Genomic DNA, 23331 nt, shown 5'->3' on the forward strand with positions numbered 1-23331 from the left:
TATGACAGGTTAATTCAGAGTTTGCTGCGAGAGTAGCACACTCCTCTTGCTCCTCCTAGAATATATTATAATTTTTCAATTGGAAAGTGAATACAGTCCTGATGTCACTCATCCCACTTTTTCTTCTCTCTCTCTCTCTCTCTCTCTCTCTCTCTCCTCATAATGTTGTTTTAAAACAGCACCTTGTCCCCATGTGCCACAGCATTCCTATCACCATGACAACCAGAGGCAGATGAGGGCATCCTGCTTTCTGCCACTGCATCTCACCTCTGTGCATCCCACCAACAAACCAACTGCCAATTTAAAATGACATAACTATGGTTTAGGAGAAATCATCCAGAAGGGAATAAAAGTTTCCCCACATTTTGTGCTGATGTGTGAATTGTCACTGGACTACATCGAGCGACTTGTTTGCTCATATGACATGTTTTAACTGTACTTTTTTTGGTACTATTATTAGAAACCTTTTTTGCAAACCAAGTTTTCCTCAGAAGACAAAAGTGTTTTTAATTGAACTGCACTGCATTTCATTGCACTGAGGCTGGATTAAAGACCAAGACTCAGTTAAGCTGGCAGACAGTGACGGCAGACAGAAATGATAATAATGGTGATAAAAATCAGGTCATCCAATGTGGAAAGACTAAAGTATACCTAAACATGTTAAAGACAAAGGACAAGGAATCTTCATGCTCAAGTTTTCCCAATGCACAACTCTGTCAGGATGAGCAAGCAAAATGCTGTCTGCAGTGTGGAGAGCATGGCGAGATTAAAGCAGCAGGGTCTTTATTTATCATGAAGTATGAATGCTGCTGCGTGCCTTCACTGCTGTCATTCCTGAAAGATAATTGACAGTGTTTTCTCTGGCTTCTTTCAGGTGTGGTGCACCAAGATGGCATCAGCACCACCACTGAGCAAACAGCAAATTTAACCAACAGTACAATTTCAATGTTTTTATTGCTGTAACATTCGCTGCAATGAGAGCTTGATAAAAATAGACAGGGGACCAAAAGTATAACTTCACCCATGTATGGATCGCAAAGGAAAGAGAGTGGACACAGTGCAGAGAGCAATGACCAAACCAACAACTTTCAAAATGTCCATAATCATTTTTATTATGAGAGAAATATGACTTTACGTTGTATATCACCCAAAGGGTGAGAATAAAACATAAATAAAGCATTCTTACAAAATGTTGCAATAAATCACAAATCAAATAATTAAATTTTTTACATTTGATTTTTTTATACATAAATCATATTTACATATTTGTTTTTGCCCCTTTTTTTTTACATTGTTCAGAATGTAAATGATTCTGTACCATTTTTTATAGTACAAACATTTCCTTCGTTTCAAAGCAGAGGTATAAAAGCTATTCTCTCTCTCCTGAGAAGATGCTGGGTTCTACTCTAGTGCATTTTTATCAATTGATTTAAGGCTACGCAAGGTTTACCCGGTGGACACTCTTATCTCATTTTTGGGCCTAACATCACTGGGGAGGGGGCTCGTTTTCTTGACTTGCTGATCTGCTGATTGTCCCTTGCAGAGCTTGTTTGGTGTGGCTCTGCGTGGCCACTCCCCTGAAATGTTAGGCCTTAAAGCTTTTGCTGACTGATGTCATGAAGTAACCAGTTATAGTCTCCCACTGCATATTTTGTTTCTGCAGCCAATTACAAATGCCAAAGGGAAAATGTCACAGAGAGCATGCAAACTTATGCTCCTCACATTATCTCTGTATGGCAAAGACCTGCTGAGCAAAATATGTCAATTCCTCACAGCAGGGCCGACAGCAGGATCAAAAGAAAAAAAATAGATGTAATTGTTTGATGTTGTCATGTGAAGGAACTAATTTAGTCATAGATGCAGTGCCCCCTAGTGGTCAGAACACACCATAAGCAAAGGAGAAAAGGAGCCCTCTCCCCTCTGTCTTTGACAGGATTACACAAAAGCCATAAACAAAAGACATGAAGCAACTAATTGGCTGGCCCTATAAGCCTCTTAAAGGCACACTACAATAAACCAGCCAAGACATGAGGTGAAATCCTCAACACAGACTGTGAGTTAACAAACAGCACTTAGAGGGGGTCAAACAAACAAAATAAAAGAAGCAGTGAGAGGAGCAGCTCAGTGACGCCGCTCTGTAATTCACTGTAGGCTATGTGTAATGGACCAGAAAAGAGGCTTTTTTTTTTTTTTTTTTTTTTAACTTTCTCTGATTTTTAATCCCTACCTGTCCAGCAGGTAGTAGGTCTGGCCAAAAAAAAATCTGGGCTAATTTGGGCAAAATATAGGCCCCAAAAAACACAGGAGGTCCCCCTTAATAGATTACATATAAGCTACCAGTCCCTTTGCAATTCTAACAGTATCACTTGTGAGGAAAGAAACTGCAGTGTTTGTTTATGTAAATCAACACATTATGAGCAATCTTACTTTTGATCGTTGCTGCTTTTCATGAGCATCGGGGTCCTCATTTGAAAACTCATTCCACAGAATATAAAGAGCACCCTGAATGATATTTCATATTGCTAACAGATCGCAACTATAATGACCAAAGTGCTTAAAAAACACTGATTAATTAACGTCGTTGATTAAAACAGAAATAAGCAGATGCCCGGGCAATCACTGTAGAGCAAGTTTTTTTTGCTGTTGTTTTTTTTTTTTTAAATGTCTAAACAGGGAGACAGAAAATAGACCTTCATCTCTACCATTGTGTCTTCTGTTTGCTCCGATACCAGATGCGCCTCAACGCTCCTTTCCCATTTTCTCTAACCAGCTGCTTTGTCTCTAAATTAACAGCCTCTATTGGTTGAAACCATCAGCAGCGTCTATCTACTGAGTCCATTATCAGAAATGAAAAAAGGCTGAATGAGTGAATTGAACTCCTTTTAAAAAGGCAGAAGCCATTAGTATGCTACCTGCAGGGTTAGATGCAATTAAAACCAAGGAAGCTCTGCTCGATGCTGCTCCAACAAACACGAGGACCACATAAAAGCCTACTGAGCGGCAGATAAAGTGAGGATCAAGCTAATATCCATCCATGTCTCTAAAACACACTGAACGATTTGAACAGAATCATTAGACACATGGAGATATGTCTCAATCCCTTCATTACTGTTGGCTCTGGAAAACACACCCACACACACACACACACACACACACACACACACACACACACGCATGCACGCATGCACGCACACACACACACACACACACACACACACATCTGAAGAGTTTCACTCCAAAATGAGATCTCCATAATTTGAATAAATTAAAATCTAGCCAAGCAATATGACTCTGACTAAAAGTGATTACAGAAGATGACTTAAAAGTATCATGTAGCAAAAAGACAAATTTAGTGGATGTAATCACATCAGCTTTTCAAACTGAGTAATGAATGTCAGACAACAATTTTCATTCAAAGTGGATATACACACGAGCATTTTGGAATGAAACACTAACGGAAACCTTTTTTTTTTTTTTCCAGTCAAAAATTGCTGCTAGGCAAGATGTTTCTTCTGGTTTCACCTCTGTGAAGTCAAATATTTCCCCCATATGTCCTCACTCTTCTGTTAAGTGTCACTGTCGTAGCTTATCAGGCAAGAGCTTCCAGAATGATGATCACATGTGGAGCTTGCTGACATTCGTGTCTGTCCTAGTGGCATTTCGACATGTCTTTGTGCCATGTGTATGTGTTATGTGAACCACGGGGATCAAGTCAAATGCAAACCGTATTTCGATGGTGTCTTGCTTTCATTACTCGACATGTTTCCGGTTGAAATGGGATGTTGGGGCTGGACATAATGCGAGGTTGGACCATAGCAAACATGGAGGGAAAAAGGCAGTGATGCCCATTGCATACTTGGTGAGGCCATCCACTGTGAAATGCTTTGTGCATAATCTCAAATCCGCGTCCTTCAAATATGAAGCAATTCAAGGTATGCATGGAAGAGGAAACAAGGCTTTTGGGGGTGAGCAAACACCCCAAAAATGTACCTCTGTACCATTCTGAAAATACAAGAAAGTGATTTTCTTGGCTTGTGTTATTTTATACTGTAGTTATATGCTACAATATGACAAATTAGCTATCAACGTGAACAAGTCGATTTTCTTTTTGCTTGACTTGACTTGCTTTTCTTTTTGCTGTGACTTGAAAGGGAGCACAGGGCTTGATTGTACATTCGTCTGTTTGTCAAGGACGGTGTGGTGCACAGAGGAGGAAGGAGGAGACACCACTCCTCTCAGCAGAAGAAGATCTCTCCATCTAGGGGAGGCTCTGGGAGGTGCTGGGGGTCTGGGAGGAGGAACAGAGGCAGGGAGATGAGTCAGTACAACAGTGAAAATCAAGGAGGACCTCTTCAAGAGCCCTCACATAGCATTGTTTCTGTGCTTTGTTTGAACATTTATTTCTCTGGGAGAAGGTGCAATGAACAGCACCATCCTGCTTCAAAGTTCACCACACAAGACGGTTAATTCAACAAATATGACTTTGTAATTTCCCCCTTTTCAGACTATTTCACTTGATTACACTGCTCTTGCTCGACATCACTTTCATCCATCCGTTCATGTTTTGATCCCATTAAAAAAAAGAAAAGGAAAAACAGTAAACAGTACCCATCTTAACAAGTCATTTAGCTTCATAATGACTGTTAAAATCTTGTATTTCTTAAAACAAGCGACAAGCAAATCTGTCACTGGGAGGAGATAATCCCACTTGTTTCCAGTGATGTTTGACTTGTTTCAGGATTTTTCCGGGGATCAAGTATAAATGTGTTGAAACTAGGCAGATCAGCCCACTATTATCAAGGAAATGACACTTGAAGAACATTCTGGAAACATGTTGATTAGCACTGGAAACGAGGGGGATTAACTCATCCCACTGGCAGATTATTCTTCACTTGTTTGAGAGAGAAAAACACTGATTATGAGACTGAATAACTTGCTAAAATAGGGATTTTTTTTTTTTTTGGGCATTTTATCAGTCTGACCTTCAAGCATGGTGATGAATGGGTGTATACAGGGTAACCATAAAGTCTCTTTACAATTTAACAAATTTATTACAAAGGCAAATGAATAGAAAAATCTGTGGAAATTATTACATAATGAGGAGTAGATATTCAAGTTTTTGTTTTTTTTTTGCCTCATTTAATACACCTCTATATGGGCACCATTAGTTGCATGAAGCACATCAAGACGGTTCTCGATTTCTTGCCATGTTCGCTGTAGCATAGCCTCATCAATGGTGGTAATGGCATCAGTGATCTTTTGCTTCAGGTCGTTGATGTCCAATGTGATTAAAAACTTTGATAACCACTGAGTGCATAGAACAAATCTGATTAACATATCTCATCAATTGCTTTTGTAATAGATTTTTTTTAAATTGTAAAGAGACTTGGACACCCTGCACACCTTTAGCTCGAGCGACCCAAGTTCAACTGCAAGCAGTTACCAAATAGATCATAATAATGTTTACACACCATTATTCAATACAAACGAAGCAAACAAAACCCTGAAAATTATATGAAGCATTATTGACAATAAGAATGAGAAACATCAACCTGGGAAGCTTTCATAATCAATAATTTTCAGTCTTATCAAAACAGAGAACTTTTTCTATATTTTCTAGCATTCTAAAGCATGACTTGCCATGGAATTACATCATTTAGTCCCTTTGGTGACAGTGTTTGCAGTGTGTATATATAAGTTGTACTTTTTCAATACCACAAAATCTACAAATTGCATCAGAATGACGCACGGCAACAGAGTAGCTTCCAGCAGTTCCCCAAATAGAGCTTTTGCCCTTGTATTTTGCTGTAGTGAACGTGAAATCTTCCCAAGTTACACCAAACTGCCTGGATTTAATCACATAAATGACATGAGAACTGTTGCAGGTTATGGTATCATCAATGTCAAACTTTACTTTTTTCTCTGCTATGTGGATGTTTTATACTCTATCATGTTTTGGTTACACTGGGCACATCCTTTGCACCTGCATCCACTGGCTGGGACAGGCTTAAAAAAACACTGGGTTACCTTTGACTCATTAATATAAAATAGACTAGTAATATAGGAGTATAGAATTAACATGCAAACAGAAAAACTAAACAAACAAATCATTATGAATCTGCTAATATCATAAGCCTACTTTTCACGCAGTCAGTTATACATTTCATGTTAGTATCTAAATATGTGTTCATGAGTTTAACATGTCAGTGAGTTGACTTGAAAATGCAAAAGTACAGTTTTGCTTGAGTACTGTACTTGACAACATTTTCAGTCATATCCATTACAAACCTTTCACAATGAACGCTCAGCCAGAAAAGATGAGAAGAAGAATCTGGGTCTACTTTGCTAGTTCTTCTTTTTGTAATTTCCAAATTTCCAATAAAAGGTGAATGATGAAAAACTGCACGTGGTCAAAGGAACCAGAAGACCATTTAAACTCAACTGGAAAAAATGTGGAGTAAGTGTGGGGGGAAAGGGGAATTATATCAGTGAGTCTACAGGGTCCTCACTTCAATCAACACTTGGCAATTGTGTACAACGCACCTTCAAGAGATCGTAGTTTGATTCTTGTACTCTCGCCCAAGTTATTGTTTTGAAAAAGTAATTCGGTAACTTTTACTCTGAGTACATTTTAAATAAGCTACACTTTACTTTTACTTCAGTGGATTTTTACAGCGATACTTCTACTTAAGTAAAATGTCAGCAGAGTAACAGTACTTCTATTTGAGTAGCAGTTCGTGGTACTCTTTCTAACGCTGTCTACAGGGTGAGTCTAACCAGCATGCACTTGCAACTTGAAATAAACTGGGGCTTCATATTCAGCCCGGTTTGAAACTTGGGAGATAAACATGGCTTCAAATTTTGATTCTGTAGAAAATTAAAGATTACTTGGTCTTTTCACCCTTTTAACCTTCACCTGGTGCTTCCACTAATCAATCGCCCCTAAACCCTCCTTCACTCCATCCATTCAGCTACGGATTTATACATCCGTCTGTCCATAGCAGCATTAGCATGACCAAAGGACCAAAGGCTGGCAAAGCCATGTGTCCTTGAGCAAAACAGTGATTCCCCACTTCCTGACTTGTGGTATGACAGTGGATAATTTGGCTTCATCTAAATCCATACCTCTGTCCCTCCCTCCTGCCATACCTGTTGTTTGTGTGCTCCCGCCTTTGCTTTTCTTCTTCTTCTCCTTCTTCTCCTTCCTGTCTTTGCCCTTGTTCTTGGCCAGCTGCAGCAGGTAGTTGGGGACCTGGTTGGGAGTTTCGCTGCTCTTCAGGCCCGGGTTAGCAGAGGACAAGGTAAAGGGGTTGAGGTTCTTCCCTTTGGGTTTGCTCTTGTGGGGCTGGAGCCTGGGCAACTCCAGCTCTGGCAGGTCCAGGTCCAGAGACTGGGAGCTGCCGGGGCATGGGGAATCATCTGATGTACTGGAGGGAGTCCTCTGGAGGAGGAGGTGGTGTGGGAAGAGGTGAAGGAGAGGGTCAAAGTGTAAAATCAGTAAACTTGATAAGTTATTTACAGTTAGTTACAGTTATTTGACATGACATTTCTGTTTGCTTTGGGCACACATCATAAAACTTAAGACTGGGTCTCAGATGGTGGCCAGATTTCTAACAGTAGCCAGTTATTAAATAAATACATATAAATAACATCTGCTCTCCAATGAAAGCAGAGCACAAAATATGCCAGAATTACTAGAAGAAAGGGTTATACCCACACAGCATTTATAGCCCAAAAAAGATGCATTGCATCTGGTGGAAATGGCACAAAAGCCTTGAAATTCATTATGCAAAGATAACAGTAGTGAATGTATTGCTGTACAGCACTGGTGCAGTCGATATGTGACAGAGATAAACTAGCTGACGTGGCAGCTCTGTGTGGGACACAGAGCCTGGTATGCTTTGATCTACGTCAGCAAACCCATGATAATGGGGTGACTTTGGCATAGAATTTACAGTCAATGCATATTCAAGTTCTCAGTTCAACAAATTATGAACCTAGTCCTTCCCTGCCCTGCCCCTGCGTGAGGCATGATTGTCAAAACTCACTGTGGTGCTAACTGGAATATGACACTTTTCCTAAAACCAGCTGAGATCCTCCCGCTGAAGCTTTCAAGGCTGTCAGCTGCTGCTCTTTTGCAAAACTTGCACCTTGGAGGCCCTGAAGACCACTGCTGTAGGAGCATCCAAACACACGGTGTACTGCCAGCAGTTACCATTCTTGCCTGAGTCAAACAAACAGTTTTGCTCGGGTTTAAAAAAGTTACTTTCACAAGTGAGAGTGGAGCGATCCAGTCAGAACATGGCCTCAGTTTTTATTCCTCCTGTCCCACTTTGATAGACTCATCAACTGCACATGATAAGCTGCACTAGCGTCAACAAATGGTTGTCACAGTAACTGTTAGCTTGTTAGCACAGCAGCCCCATTTCTGATATAAATCCACCGTTTTACAGCGGATTATTTTACCAATCTGAGGTTGTATCAGAAGAGGCGAGGGCTAGCAAAGTGCTTCAATCTGATGTGGAACTAATGGTGTTAGATTTGGACTTTCTCACCTCCACTATTACAAGCCTCCTAAGTGTAGTTTTTTAGTAAGAGAAATTTCAGCAATTTACTAATATATCATTGCAGGACTAGTAAGAGCCATAGTAAATTTACTTCCAACAAATGGACTATCATCCTTGTTGCTGGGCAGATGAACACTGGATATATTACTATAGAAATTCAGCCCCTAAAACTCAATTTTATTACAGTTATTGACCTTTAGGAGCTCTCGATTCTTGGTGGATGATAAGAACAGAAATAAATAAGAAAATCTCTGTTTTAAACCATCCCTTTAAGGCATCCCTCCTCACCTCAGACAGGCGGAGCTCTTCCATCTTGTCCAGCTGCCGCTGCACTGCCTCCCTCTCTCTGTCCAGCTTCCTCTGGGCATCTCTCAGCCGCTCTAGGTCTCTCTGGTACTCCTCCTTCTTACTCTGCAGCTCTTGTTTCTCCTCCTCAATGTCCTTGTGCCTAGTCCATATCTCTTCCTCCTGCAGTGATTGGTTGCTTGGTTAGCTGATTGATTTGATCATTTAGATGTAAATTGAAAACATACTCTATCCAGCAATTGGCTCTTGCAGAGTATTTCCATTAGGCACATTAGTTTCAAATGCTTTATCTAACAATTAGCTCTTGCAGAGTAATTTCCTGATGGAAACGACTCTGGAGAGGTGGTCCCACATTCTGCATGCAGTAAGTCCCAGTTTGGTGTTGTCTGTCTGTCTGTTTATGCATTTTCTTCTAATCTGTTTTATTTTGAATATGTCCTAATATTCTCCCATTCTTATACATTCTACTATTTTGTTTTCATGCCTTTCTGTAAAGCACTTTGTGTATTATTATCACTGATCATTGATCGGTTTATGATCATATTGTCATGATCACTACACCATTCTCCATCATCATCATCAAATTGCTGTACACATACATATCAATAATTGATCATTTTAATACCTTTGATGCTGCTGGACAGGATTTAAGTTTTTTTTTTTTTTTTTTTTGCCCCCACTGTCTTTAGAACCAGTGCAAATCTGGTCTAAGTGTAAACCTTGACATCTATTTACTGTTAGGCTGCTGGTTAACACTTATACTTGAGACGTGTGAAGATGCATTCATTAAAATTTGAAGCCCTGCTGTTGTTTGGCCAGGTGGCTAAGCATCTTATTTATTCCTCTTCTTATTATCATTCATTAATCATCAGAGTGCGCGTTTCTCTGTGTGCTTCCCCATTTCAGTGTCAGCACTACTTGTAGGAAATGTATTAGTTAAAGTGGTAGCAATGAATGCACCTATCAAAAAAAAAAAAAAAAAAAAGACACGCATTTAATGTTTTCTACCTGCTGTTTCTGTTTGATATGTAAATGAAACATTTTTTTCCTGGTTTGCACTGGTTTGTCTGTTCTTCTTGCCTGCATGGTTGACTCTGAAGGTTTTCTGCCCCTCATCATTCACCAATCATGAATCGCAATCTCTTTCCAAGCCAAGTGACTGCATTAGCTTAGCCCACCAAACAACACCACTGCAATGACTCAGTCACCTAAGTGAATGTTATGACAGGACCTTGAATTGAACATGGCTTAGGTCTCAATGAAAATAAACTCTAAAATAAAGGAGCTTTGGATATTTATTTATTTATCTTAACAACAAGGTGGAATAGTCCTTTGTCACAGCGGTCTGCTTTCCCTGTAAAGCTTCTTATAAAACTTCAGTATTTACCAAATATCAAGATAAAATAATTCCCCCCCAAATCAGCAAGATTGTTCCTACCTCCACTGCTCATTGTATTTGTCCATTTGCCCAACCCTATTACAGAGCTAATAAAGATGAACTGCATTACTACTACTGCACAGAGCCGTATGAGTAATGAACTGACCCTGCAGAACCAGACGCAGGGTTACCTGTACATGCAGCAGCATCTCCTTCTCAGTCAGCTGCTCCTCCCTCATCTCCCAGTCCTTCTCCCTGCGCCTCTTCTCCTCTATATGGGCTGCCTGCTGCCTTTGCAGGGAAGCCAGCTCCTGCCGCTGCTTCTCCAAGCTGCGCTGCTTTTCCTGTTCAATCAGCGAGCTGGGCCGCGAAGATGGCCGCGACAGGGAGGTGCAAGAGGATGAGCGCTCACTCAGGGCCTGGCGCTGGTCCTCAATGAAGCTGTCCTGCTGAACAACCACCGCCTGGTTTAGACAAACCAGAACCACAGGCCAGACAGATTATATTAGACAGAAAAACTGCATGCTGGTAATATACAATCTTTTGTAAACTGTTCCAGACATTTGTTTTTTTATGTCTTTATAGTAATGTTCAGCCAACAGCATCATGGTGGCGCACTGTTTCAGTTCTGTCCTTGACCGCATGGATATGCAGTAAAGAACTGAATCCCAAGTCACAAAACATACATTTTAATGTTCAAACTGGAATTTGCCAGTGTTGCCATGACAATAAATAAATGTTACACCATTCACTTGAGACAGCTCTCATAATTTTGAGGCCCATGGCAGCTTGGCTGAATCAGCATTATCATCATGGAGGACAACGTGACACAATAACAGAAAGAGACTGAAATAGCTGACTTGACTGGTGTTTGTGGAGAGAGCACAATTCAGTCAAAACTCAAAGGCACCATAACCTTGCTGTGGGCTCTCTTTTTTTATATTGCTGCCAGGTCATAGTCTTACAGGACATGCATTATATCCTAGAATATCCAAAAAACATCAGATATGAACAGCAGCACATTAGCATGACAGCCTGCGGTGTGAGTGAAGCTTTAGTACATCTCCTAAGGCCAAAGCCTCCTTACCTGCAGCGTACTGAGCAGGAGGTGCAGATTGGAGACGCTGTGGAGGACCTGCTGTAGGACAAGACAAACCACTGAGAATCTTCTAACAGCAATATCATGCTGCTCTGTTTGTGTTTTCAAACAGGAAACAATGGGAGGCAACAATAAACTGCTAGATTTCAGTTTGACATTGTCCTCTACCTCATGGAAAGACTGAAAAAGAAACAATCTATGGTGGTTAGGGAAGTGAAAGGGTGACAGCAGGTATGCAGCTCAAGTTATCAAGCATTTGTTTGAATATTAAGCACCGCAACGTATTGCACACTCTCCAAGAAGTTACTTCACATGTTGAGGATATCCACAGTAAAATACCTTTTCTGATCATGTTGACAGTGGAGTGATATCTATACGCTATTGGTTGTAATGCATAACTATAAACTTATAAGCATGCTGTTGTCTTTGCATGTTTGTTAAAATTTATGTATCCATGACATTATTATAACACAATTTTCTAAAGAACTTCTTAAGATGTGTACATTTTTCCTACCACTTCTGTCTATCAAGTTATTCGTTGCATGTTAAATAAGTATTTTAAAAGTTTGCCCATATTCTGATATTCTGGTTGACTCACTGGTGGGAGGCTTTAACACCCAGAACGTCAAAAATCTGCCAAACAGCACTTGCCAGAAAATCAAACCCAGAAGACCAATGATAAGCAAGCATGGGCACTATGTTAAGGATGATGTGGACTTTGGCTGCTTCCTTAGGACGGTCTGGTTAACTACCAAGTAGTTAGACCGGCGAACTATTGATTATGTTTTCTGATTTATCTGACAGCACATTCTGAATGCACCATTCCTCTCTGATCAATTTAGAAATGCTTTCCATGCAGAGAAACCCACACAGCAAAATTAATATCTCTGTCAGAAAGTTTTCCCAGAAAGGGAGAAAAAAAAAAAAAAAAAAAAACTTTTACAAGCAAAATTCAAGTGTCCATCAGTTTTAACCCAGAAATGAATGTTAGCCAGGGCAGCAGAGATTTGTATGGTAAGTTTACTGACAAAATACTGTAATGGATTCAATCAATAAATAAATAAATAAATGGATGAATGAATCAATGAATGAATAAATAAAATACATAGCGTAATTATTCCAAGCATCTGAAAAAGCACTGGTTGCTTGGGGAAATGGTTGAGAGAAATGTAAAGTATGTGTGCAGTTTATAAAATGGAACACCAGTATTACAAAATACCAGTATGGTCTGCAGCGACGGCATAATTTCCCCAGAGGGATCATTAAAGTTTAGTCTGATCAAAACTTATCTCAAAGGTCATCTTATAAAATATATATATTTTTAAACTCACTTTCGTGGACATGCTTTCATGTAATAACCTTTTATTAATTATTTACGTCTTTTTATGGTTTAAATGATCTAGATTGGTTTTTACCCCCTTGTAAGGTACTTTGTGTTTTGCGTAGTGCCATAGAAATACTTCTACTATGACTGCTACTACTACTACTACTACTGCTAAAAACGACAACAACAACAACAATAATAATAATAACAACAATAATAACAACAATAATCTCATATTTTTAGTGAATCCACTGGACAGTCTGTGTGAGGACTAACTTATAGACAGATTTTAACACTCAGTGTTGACGGTTTATAGTTTATAGTGGCTCTGATTGGCTGAGAGATGGGACATCTTACCTCACTGTTCCTCTTCAGCAGCAGCAGCAGGTTGGCATTTCCTCCCTGCAGAACAGACACATACGCATACACTGAGTATATGTGGACGTCTGAGTGTGGGTGTGTGTGTGTGTGTGTGTGATGCTTATTTCAAACTATGTCTCACAATGTACTGTATATAAGTGTGTGTGTGTGTGTGTGTTTTTATGTGTGTATGTGGGTGTGTAAGTGAATGTGCACACATCTGCAAATCAGACATCCTGTGCAAATGTTTTTGGTGCAGACATATACATAATACACTTGCATTCAACATGCAGGATATGCGTGCAGCGCATCAAAAACAGCCAAATCATATTTTCAGAAAAGCACCCCAATATGACAACATCAGGGCTGTACTACTGGCCTTATTTAATATATAGATTTATTACACTGGGGGCAGTTTTTTTTACTACGCTTCTGACACAAGAATTAATGGAGTGGGACATAAACATGAGTTTTACAGGTTTCTGACAAGTTCAGGGTGTGCAGTACACTGCAGAAAATTTACATCTTAACATACCTGTATTCAGTGTTAAAAAAAAAATCTGCCACTGAATTTTCTTGAATCAAGTGTAATTTTCTTGATAACAGCGGGCTGATCTGCCTTATTCTGCCTTGTTTCAACATATTTATACTTGATCCCAGAAAAAAAATTGAAACAAAAAAAAGCACTGGAAATAAGTGGAATTAACTCATCCCACTGTCAGATTTTTTTTGGCTTTAAGAAAAATGAAGAAAAAAGTTTGGAGACTGAATGAAAATAAATTACCTATTAAGATGGAGATTAAGATGGAGTTTTTTTTTTTTTTTTTTTGTAACTGTACAGTATGCCAGCTGTATGCCAGCTTTGAATTATAACATTTTTCTCTAAAATGCTCATTTTACATTTACAAGAGCGTCATTCACTAATGTGACTACAATGTACACTAAAATGAATAAACTGCAGACTGTATATTTAAGATCATTCTTGCCCACAGTCACATACTCCCTGGTTTTACCACTGAACTGCTGCTGCAATCCCTAAAGTGGATCTGTTGATCTTATTTCAGCTGTTGGAAAGTTCAGTAAATGGCTTGGTGATTAGTTGGTTAGGAGACAGAAGAATAATAACATGACACTTGTTCTACTAAAACATTCAAGAGATAATGGTCTTCAGTAGCCTACTAATTCAGGATATATGCTTGATAAATGCATAAAGCAAAACTACAATGGCTACCACCCAGCTGAGAGCCACAATTTATTTTCATTGGCTATTGGATTCTTACACAACTGATGGTTGCCATTGGCAACAGGACCTGGCAGGAAGAATCAAGAGGCTAATTTGCGGGAGAGAGACAAGCATCTATACTCATTTGAATGGCACTGTTTATGTTGGAGGATGAATGTACCCCCACAAATGACCTGAGGTCCTCAAAGAGCCACGGGGGTGTAGCAGTTTCATAATTGAGAAAAACTGGTTGTTGAGATACTGACCTTCTTTAAAACACTGTCAGACTCCGTCCTGCGTAGATCACTTGCCATGTCCTCACCCTCGTCTTTATCTCCATCTGACATGAAGGGAAAACATGGAAAGAGTACATGAGCAAGACAGCAGAGAATTCACAGGAGCTGGCTACATGAACAAAGGCCTTACACTAATATCTGATTTTAAAATGTGCTACAGCACTTTTGTGGCCACATTGTTTATTTACCTCAGCAGAGCGTGCTGCATGTTACATGTGGAGAAAAGATTAACCCTGTCCATGGTTTGGCAGCAACAATATTGCAACCATGAGCTCTAATTTAAGAAACTAAATTCTGAAATTCTGAAAAAGGCTGAATTGGGCAAACCATAAAGCAGAGAAATGGTTAAACCAATTCGCCATTTCTGTGACAGTAGCAAAATCACAACAAAACATAGTTCCAATAGTGAACATATTTAATACATGAATGTATTTTGTTATTATGTTATTATTATGTATTTTGCTTACCGATTCACAACAAATTACAACCTCATTAAACCTATGCCCTTCAGCATTGAGATTGTTCAAATAAATTAAAATGCACTGGACATTTGATTAAATTTGAGTTGCGGGCTCAGTTTTACTGGGTAAGCACTGTAGGTCTGACTTTCCTTCCAAAGTGCACTGAGTGTAGTAAGCATTTTGGTCAGATCACTGAGTATCACATAATGGTGAACAACAAAAACATAAAATAAACCCTAAACAGAAAAAAAAAAAAAAAAAATTATGGATTTGGAAAGCTCATAGATATCTCTGGACGTGAGGAGACAAAAGCAGTGATATTGATACTGAGTGGCTGGAGTGAAAACCTGTATATTTTCTAGACACAATAACGACAAATTTGGCTGTGAAAACTTGACCTGTATACTACCAAACTACTTTTTGTGCCTGTCCTCAACATTGGTCATCCGGGCATTTTTTTCAGTATTGCTGCTGATGCAGAAGTCTGGACCTGGTAACGGATCTGAGCCAGCGTCAGAAGGGTCCTGCCCTGAGCTTGTAAGCCACCTGTTCAGAAGTGTTGCCCCAGGCCACATTTCCCACAGGATGCTTCAGCTCTGCTGTTTAAATCCCAGTCTCCTCTGTTCTATTTAACAGTGCTAAACAGAGGCGCTGAGGGAAGCACGGGGCGTGGCTCCTGCTGTTGCTATGTGATGATGGAAAACACGTTCAGCGTGGCACTCCTTTAGTTACTTTTCCAACCATGCCAAGCTTGCAGTGCTGTCAGGAACCAGCCACAGCACACTTAACACTGACAGTTGTGGCACTGAGCTCATGTTCTTTTCCACACTAACAATGAAAGAGCGAGTAAGGGTTCAGCATCTCACAAAAGGACACTTCAGCAGGGAAGAGAAGTGAATTGGCTGTTGATGGAGACACATTAGCTTTTGTGATGTTCAAAATGAGACCTACAATCTGTCCATAGAAACTAAAAAAGCAGGCAGAGCATTGGACTTACTCTTACTGCTGCTCATCTGGTGGCTGTCGAAACCTCCAAAGGTTTCGGCCCGACGGGGCAAACAAACTGGCCCTGCGCCTCCTCCCTCCTGGACACTGGCCATCGCCCCGCCCAGGCTGCCATTCACCAGCTCCTGTAACGTCTCCACTGTCACACACACACACACACACACACACACACACACACAGGAGCATCAGCAGTGTGCAGGACAGTAAGTGAATTACCCAAGCTAACTATGTTACAGTCCAGCCCTTAACCCGTGGGCCCTGCCAGGTTGCTAAGCGACTACTGAAAACACGTTTCAACCACAGAGCTGTTTTACTTGAAGTTGAAATATGCATAACCTCTGAAAACATACTATATATATATATATATATATATATATATATATATATATATATATAGTAGATAAATTTGACATATATCACTATGACCTGTCCATTGAAATTAAGGAGATAAGTGCTGATGGTCACATCAGCTCATAGTACAACACAATAACCTCAGCAGGACAAATGATATTACTGCAGCGACATCACATATCAAATAAGGACCTTCACTGCCCCAGGCTGTAAAGGGAAGAGATGAAAAATACACAGTAACATAAACATCACCTCAGTGCATCTGCTGCCAGCTTGTTTCAACAGTGAAGGCCACTGTAGGAGTTACCCTTTATCCATTTATCCTGCATCTCTCTTGCATTAGCACTGTATGCAATGCTTTCTTGAATGTGTCGCAGTGTAATGAAGAAAGTATACTGTGATACACAACTCTGGTGTTTTTTGACCGACTAGACTGTTCCATGTTAGCTTTTACTCCACCAGATTTGCCCACGGTTCTTTGTAAAGCGCAGCAGTAGATCAGAGAGCATGGGGTAAAGAAAAAGACTTGTGCAATAGCTGTATCTGCACAGAGGTTTCTCAATCTGTGCTGAAAACTCACTGCTCTGACCCCTGCAGTGATTATGTTAGCTTCCACCAACCCAGCTAATCCAGGCATGGGGGCCAACACGGAGGTCAGTTCATTTCAATTTAAATAATGTTTTATCCAAAACACAATTATTGAAATACCTCCACCACAAAATAGGTCTTTGTACATCCAGGCTATCAAAAAATAATTTATGTCCCATCATAGCAGAATGACAACTAGTTTTTATACTTAATCGACGTGCATTTACCATGGCCATATCAAATTCAGATTTTCACAGGCTGCTGTTTATTGTCTAGATTAAGGAATTTTGTTCAGTGTGATTATAGTGGCAAGCAATATGACATAGCTGGCTATTATTCTACACTATATATGATTTTATACAGTGCAATGACATTTGGGTACACACCTACAGTATATGAAATGTGTAATCAGATGTGAATTTGGATGAACAAGACTTCCCCTATAATACTTAGACCAAAACATGATTATAAGCAAACGCATTCAGACACACTTGCTTACAATGTAGGTACATTTATAAAGTGTTGATGATTAGAAGTCTGAGATTTTCAAGTTACTGAATGCAAGCATACATTGCTTATTATACAGACATTTTCCAATTTTGCAGTGTATTTTCTGGACTTGTTCCAAAATTGTCCAGACCTGTTGTAGGGACCCTGTTTGGATTTCAAAAGCCAACCGAGGGTTCCCTCAATTAAAGTCTCAGTTCATGCTGATTTACTTTTATGAATGTTAGATGAACACTGACGCCAGACATCTAATACTGTTGAAAAAGAAAAACACACACACCCACACACAGTCTCCCTGTCTCCCTCAGTGTCTCTCACACTCACTTTTCTCTTTCTGTCTCCATCACACATACGTTCTCCCTCAGTGTGTTTCAATTTCCAATTCCATCCAAATGTCACGCAAATTCTATGCACAATTTTAAAATGTCACAAAAATATAAGGCAAATTGGATGCATTTCCATCAGATGGGCTGCAGTCAATACATGGGCTTTATAGCCATTTATAAAAGTTCACAAAAACAGTTGATCATTATTGGCAAGTGTTGAGAAAACTGTCAGCTAAGGTTGGTTAGATCTCATGCACTCATCCAAAGGCAAAAATAAAAGAGATGCATTTGATAATGTGCACAGACAAGTGGTCATATAATAGCCACAGGCACTTTATACATGGAAGAGATGGTAAGTCTGACCTTTCAGTGAGTTGTAGAAGACAGATATTTTGTAGACAGCATTTCAAAAGACCCAAACCGACTTTAAACACTGGAATCCAATGAGATCTAACCATTTGTGTGGCTGATTATTCAAAGCCTGCGGCAGTATTTCTTCAGTAAAATGTGTTTCCACTGCTTTTATTTTTTAGACGAGAACCTAAAAAGTGTGATATTCAGGAACTCTCTGCTTCTATTCAGCTCTTCTAATTCCATAGAAAGTAACTGCCAAAACATAAAAAATAAAAAAAAACTTATATGGAAACAAACCTAAGCCACATCTTTCCCCTTTGTCCGTCTCTGTTTCCCTGTTTCAGTCAATTCAATTCATACTATTTTATTGCTATGAATACAAGGATCAAAGCAAGCATCTACATGCAGCTGCATAAAATCAAACTCTCTCTCTCTCTGTCTCACCTTCCTGCAGGGCATCCCTCATGATGGTCGCCCCCCTGGGTGGCTCCGGACCACAGGCTGACCTGAAGAAAGGCTCAACTTGCCGGCAGGCGTCCTCGGCTGGATTCAGACCCTCCCACATCCCCCTGAACAACTTGACCTTCTCCTCCAGCAGAGACATTATCTCTGCATCCTTCTGCCTCAACATATCTGACAAGGAGAGACAGACAGGAAGAAAGAGACAGGAGGGATGGTAGATGGACAGAATAAAAAGACAAAATGGAAATCACACAGGAAGGACAGAGGGAAAGGAAGGAAGAAAGGACAAGATCGAAAACACTGTATGTGAATACTGAAGGTATATACAGAAAGAGCATGTTATTTGTACTAAAGATGATCACACACACACACACACACACACACACACACAAACACACACACACACACACACACACACACACACACACACACACACACACACACACACACAGCATGCTCTTTTCACCTCTCATCTCTTTGGCTTTAGTCTCCAGTTGCCTCTTGTCGTCCTCCGTCTCACTGGGAATACCTTCATCCTCATCCTTCTCTCTGTCAAGCCAAAAAAAGCAAGAATCCTCAATAAGATCTACAGCATCTGCAACCATCCATCATTTACAACAACTACAATCATTCATTGTCTGCCATCAACCACCTTCTAAATCCGAGCTGTGAAACTCAAAATCACTAAAGGAGCCATATTAAAATATCACGGCCAGTTTGAGGGCCAAACAGGGCCTATATATGTTCTGTGTCAATTTAAAAACAATGATTCATACACAAGTATGAACACTGCATTCCTTCCCAAAAATGTCTTTCTATAAAAAAAGCAAGGCTATATAAAACCAAACCGCTTAAAGTGGAGAATGACATGATAAGTCCACTGCATCGTTCAATTTTTCTGGCATATTGTATCTGCAGTCCTACCCTGTATCCTTTCGATCACAAATAGTTTCATCCCATGGAATCAAAATTAAACAGGTAACTGATACTGAAGAAACCTATAGTGATACGTATTTCTTCTCACACATGCACATCACCGGCATGCAAATCCAACCAGAAGTAAATGTAATATTTTCATGTTAAACCACATGCCAAAATATAACAAAGTATTTCATAAGTGAAACACAAAAATACAGGGAGGTTGACTTGTGATTATAAAAAACAAAAACATAAAAAAACATAGACATAATGTCTACTAAGGTTATATTCTTTCATTAAAGCCACATCAGCTAGTTACAGAAGCTATTAACTGTCCTGATGCAAGCGATCCCCTGGGCTGCTGATGAGCTCATCAGAGGAAGGAGGTGGAGGGGTTGGAGTGCATGCAGGTATTTTGTCTGATCACAGGACGCTGCAGTGCATGTTTGGGTTTGTAGTATCTGCATGTGGACAATATTGAACTGGGCTGGTATTAATAGAAAATTAAACGTCATCTCACAAGCTCTTAAAAATTGTGTCATGGGCCTAATCTGGCCCCCGGGCCTTGAGTTGGACATAGGTTGTCTACATCATCTACAACCAACCATCATCCTAGTATGGTCTTGTGGAGCTCAGTGGTTAGAGCAAGGAGCCAACACTCCCGGAGTTAGGGGTTCAAATCCCACTCAGCCCACCTATACGACAATAGATGCCATCAAGGCACTCTAATACTGCATTCATGCCACATAATTATAACCGCTGATATGAGAGGATATCATGGCTGATACAGCAGCTTGATCAAGCACTTATTACAAACTGCTTTAGAGAGCAACAAACTGTACAATTAAGGGGAATAAATGACTAATTACCTCATCTTGGTTGCATACTTTATTTCTTGCCAGAGTGTGTTGCATCACATTCTGACATAAAGTATGTCATTTGATGGCACCTGGCACTACAGTAACACAACATTCATTTTAAGCATGGTGTCCCCAGTGAGACTTGAACCCTTAATCAACCCCTGGCAGTGTTGATGCCTTGCTACACCCATAGAGTCACACAGGTCTAAATATACAGTACATGATAGAGTTTGGCTTGGGTGGATTAGACAGTCAGGAGAGAAGTAGAAAAACAGCTCGTCTATCTGTGCGACTCCTGCCAACAGCTTGAGCTCCATCTTGTATTTTGACAGAAGTCAGAGAGGGATATGGAGGGAGAGGGAGAGAGAGAGTACTAAACCTCCCTCCTCCCCACCGGGCTGCAGTAGAATAATCCTCTGCTTATAGTGAGCTGCCCTTGAAGCCAATCCAACATTAGACTGTCCCTGAGTACATCCCATCCCCAGGTAGAGTAGCACTAATCCTCCTGACAGCACAGTCCTCTGTCACAGCTTACCGTACATTACTATCTAAAGAACTGGGCTGGGTCTAACTCCTGGGTTATGAGGGAAATAGAGGTGAACTCTCAGATGCAAGCTCTGAATGTAAAGCACCTGGAATGTGAGGTGCACTTTGCAACAGAAGTGAAGTCTTTAACTTAACGAGAAGGTGAAATCAGGACAAGGTTTGAGGAAGACAGGTGATAGACTTGGATCCAAAACTGCAGATTTAAAAATTACTATTACAAGTTGTTGTTTTTTTTTCCTTAAAAGGGAGGTTTTTTTTTGCTTTTTTTTTTTTTTTCCCAAAACAGGTTTGCTGAGGAGACGTCCACAGAAAACAATAAAGCTCTATGGCAGAGGAAGGATACATATATTATTTAAACTGACCCCCACCCTCCAAAAAAAGACATACCAAATAATTAGGTAAATAAAATGAACAAAAAAAAAGGATAAAAATAATCCATACACATGTTTTGTTTTATTTTTGCAGGCCTACTTACATGGATTGCATGGCACCCTGGATGAGCTGCATCCAGGTGTTGCGTTCTTCCTTGGAGCTGGCCAGAACCTCCATCATCTCCGGCTTCTCAATGCCCGCCGTGATGAGGAAGAGGCCGCGCTCCTCGTTGGCTACCTCCCTAACGATCAGCTTCTGGAGGGAGATGACTGTGGAGCGCTGGTCCTGCAGGGAGAGTGGAGGGAAGGAAGGAGGGATTGATGAGGGAGAGTAGGGAGGGAGAGATTGAGAGACATGGCGACAAAAAGAAAAGGATTATTATGGGAGGGTCAAGGGAGGAGGAGGAGGGAAAAAAGAGGGGGAGAAGACAGGGTGGCCATGAAGGAGGGTGGGATGAATGAGAAGAGGGAGGGAGGTAGGTGGGAGGAACGAATGGAGGGCAAAAAGGAAAAGAATAATTATGGGAGGAGCAAGAAGTAGAAAAAAGGAGGATTGAGAGTGAGGAATGCAGGAGGGGTGAAGGAAGAGGAGAAAAAGATGGAGGAGAATAGAAGAGAGTTTAAAACAGAAAAAACAATGATTATGGGAGGTGCAAGCAGTTGAGAAAAGGAGAAGGAAGCAGGGAAAGATGATATGGAAGGAAGGTGTGTGAGGGAGGAAAGATACAGCCGAAGGATGGAAAAGAGTTAAGGAGAAAGGGTGAGGAGAGGTTGGGATAAAATGCAGCGTAGTGAGATGGTGGGGAAAGGCAGACAGATGGAAAGAGAAAAAAAAAATGACCATTAGGATCTAGTTAATGTTATCATCCACATGGGAGTCCACTGGCTGCTGAAGCCTCAGCGGTCTTGCCATCCCTCAAGGCTGTAAACTGCTCTCCAGATGAATCATATTTCAGTAGTGCAACATCATAAGTTGTTACTCACTGCTGCTCTGTAGCTGCTAAAAGGAGAAAATAACACATCACATCCTCTCTCCTACATCTTCTCTCCGTCTTTATCTCTCTCCTTATGAACTCAGTGCTTCTCCATCATCCGTGATTACTCTAGGACTCCATGATTATTTGTTTCTTACATTGCCTGGGTGCTGTGATCTCTGACTCTTGACCTTCTGACTACTAGTTGCTTTTAATTCCACTGATCGACGGTGGAAATTGAAGCTTATTCTATTACTGTAGTCACATTTCTGTTGGATAAGTGTCATTGCATCACATCAGTGCCTGTGAAATGAACATTTCACCCAAAATCCATACCAGTTCATATGGCTGTCATCCAGTCAAACACAAACTATTCCTCTGTTTGATTTCAGCAGGCTCAACGGAGACATGCCAAGCCTTTTCCATGATGGATGTGATTATTATGCCACAGGCCTGCCTCTATTTCCATTCCCATGCTGTGTGCTGCGTGCATGTGTGTGTGTGCCACGCCATGAAACAGTTATCGCTGTAAACATGGAAAAAACAGCTCAAAGGCTATATAACATGTAGCAGCTGGGTCGGATGCCCGAGGCTTAGTTCAGCAGGTCCAGTTAGCTTGCTCCCAGCAGACAACGCTACAAAATGGAAGACCTAGCAGGCCGGCTAATGCTATCAGCAACAACAACAGTGGGATAGGAAAATACGACAACAAGGTCTCTGGCAATACTCAATAGGGCCTTTATTGCCTGGAGTGGGTGGAGGGAGGGGAAGAAAGGCAGAGGGGAGGAGAGAGGGAGACACACAATAAAGAAAGAAAGCAAGAAAGACAAAGAAAGAAAGATGAAATCAGGGCCTTACCAACAAGGCGAAGACATATTTCTGGTCTTTCTCTTGAAGGAAGACTAAGACGTCTGATAGGAGCAGAGCATGAACATCTGTAACACCAAAAGATAGAGATGGAGAAATTCATGTTGGACACAGGAGATGTTTAAATACATGAACACATTTCTACATTCCTTTACTCTACAATTTTACAGAGAGAGGGCAAAGTTAGTC

General features: G+C 40.5%; 1 pseudogene; it reads right to left on the reverse strand.

Moving 5' to 3' along the window:
• Nucleotides 1-3167: 3167 nt before the first annotated feature.
• The window catches only part of LOC115357002 (A-kinase anchor protein 13-like), a 115343-nt pseudogene continuing 95179 nt past the window's right edge, over nucleotides 3168-23331 (reverse strand).

Source organism: Myripristis murdjan, chromosome 3 (assembly GCF_902150065.1).
Source record: "Myripristis murdjan chromosome 3, fMyrMur1.1, whole genome shotgun sequence".
Taxonomy (NCBI): domain Eukaryota; kingdom Metazoa; phylum Chordata; class Actinopteri; order Holocentriformes; family Holocentridae; genus Myripristis; species Myripristis murdjan.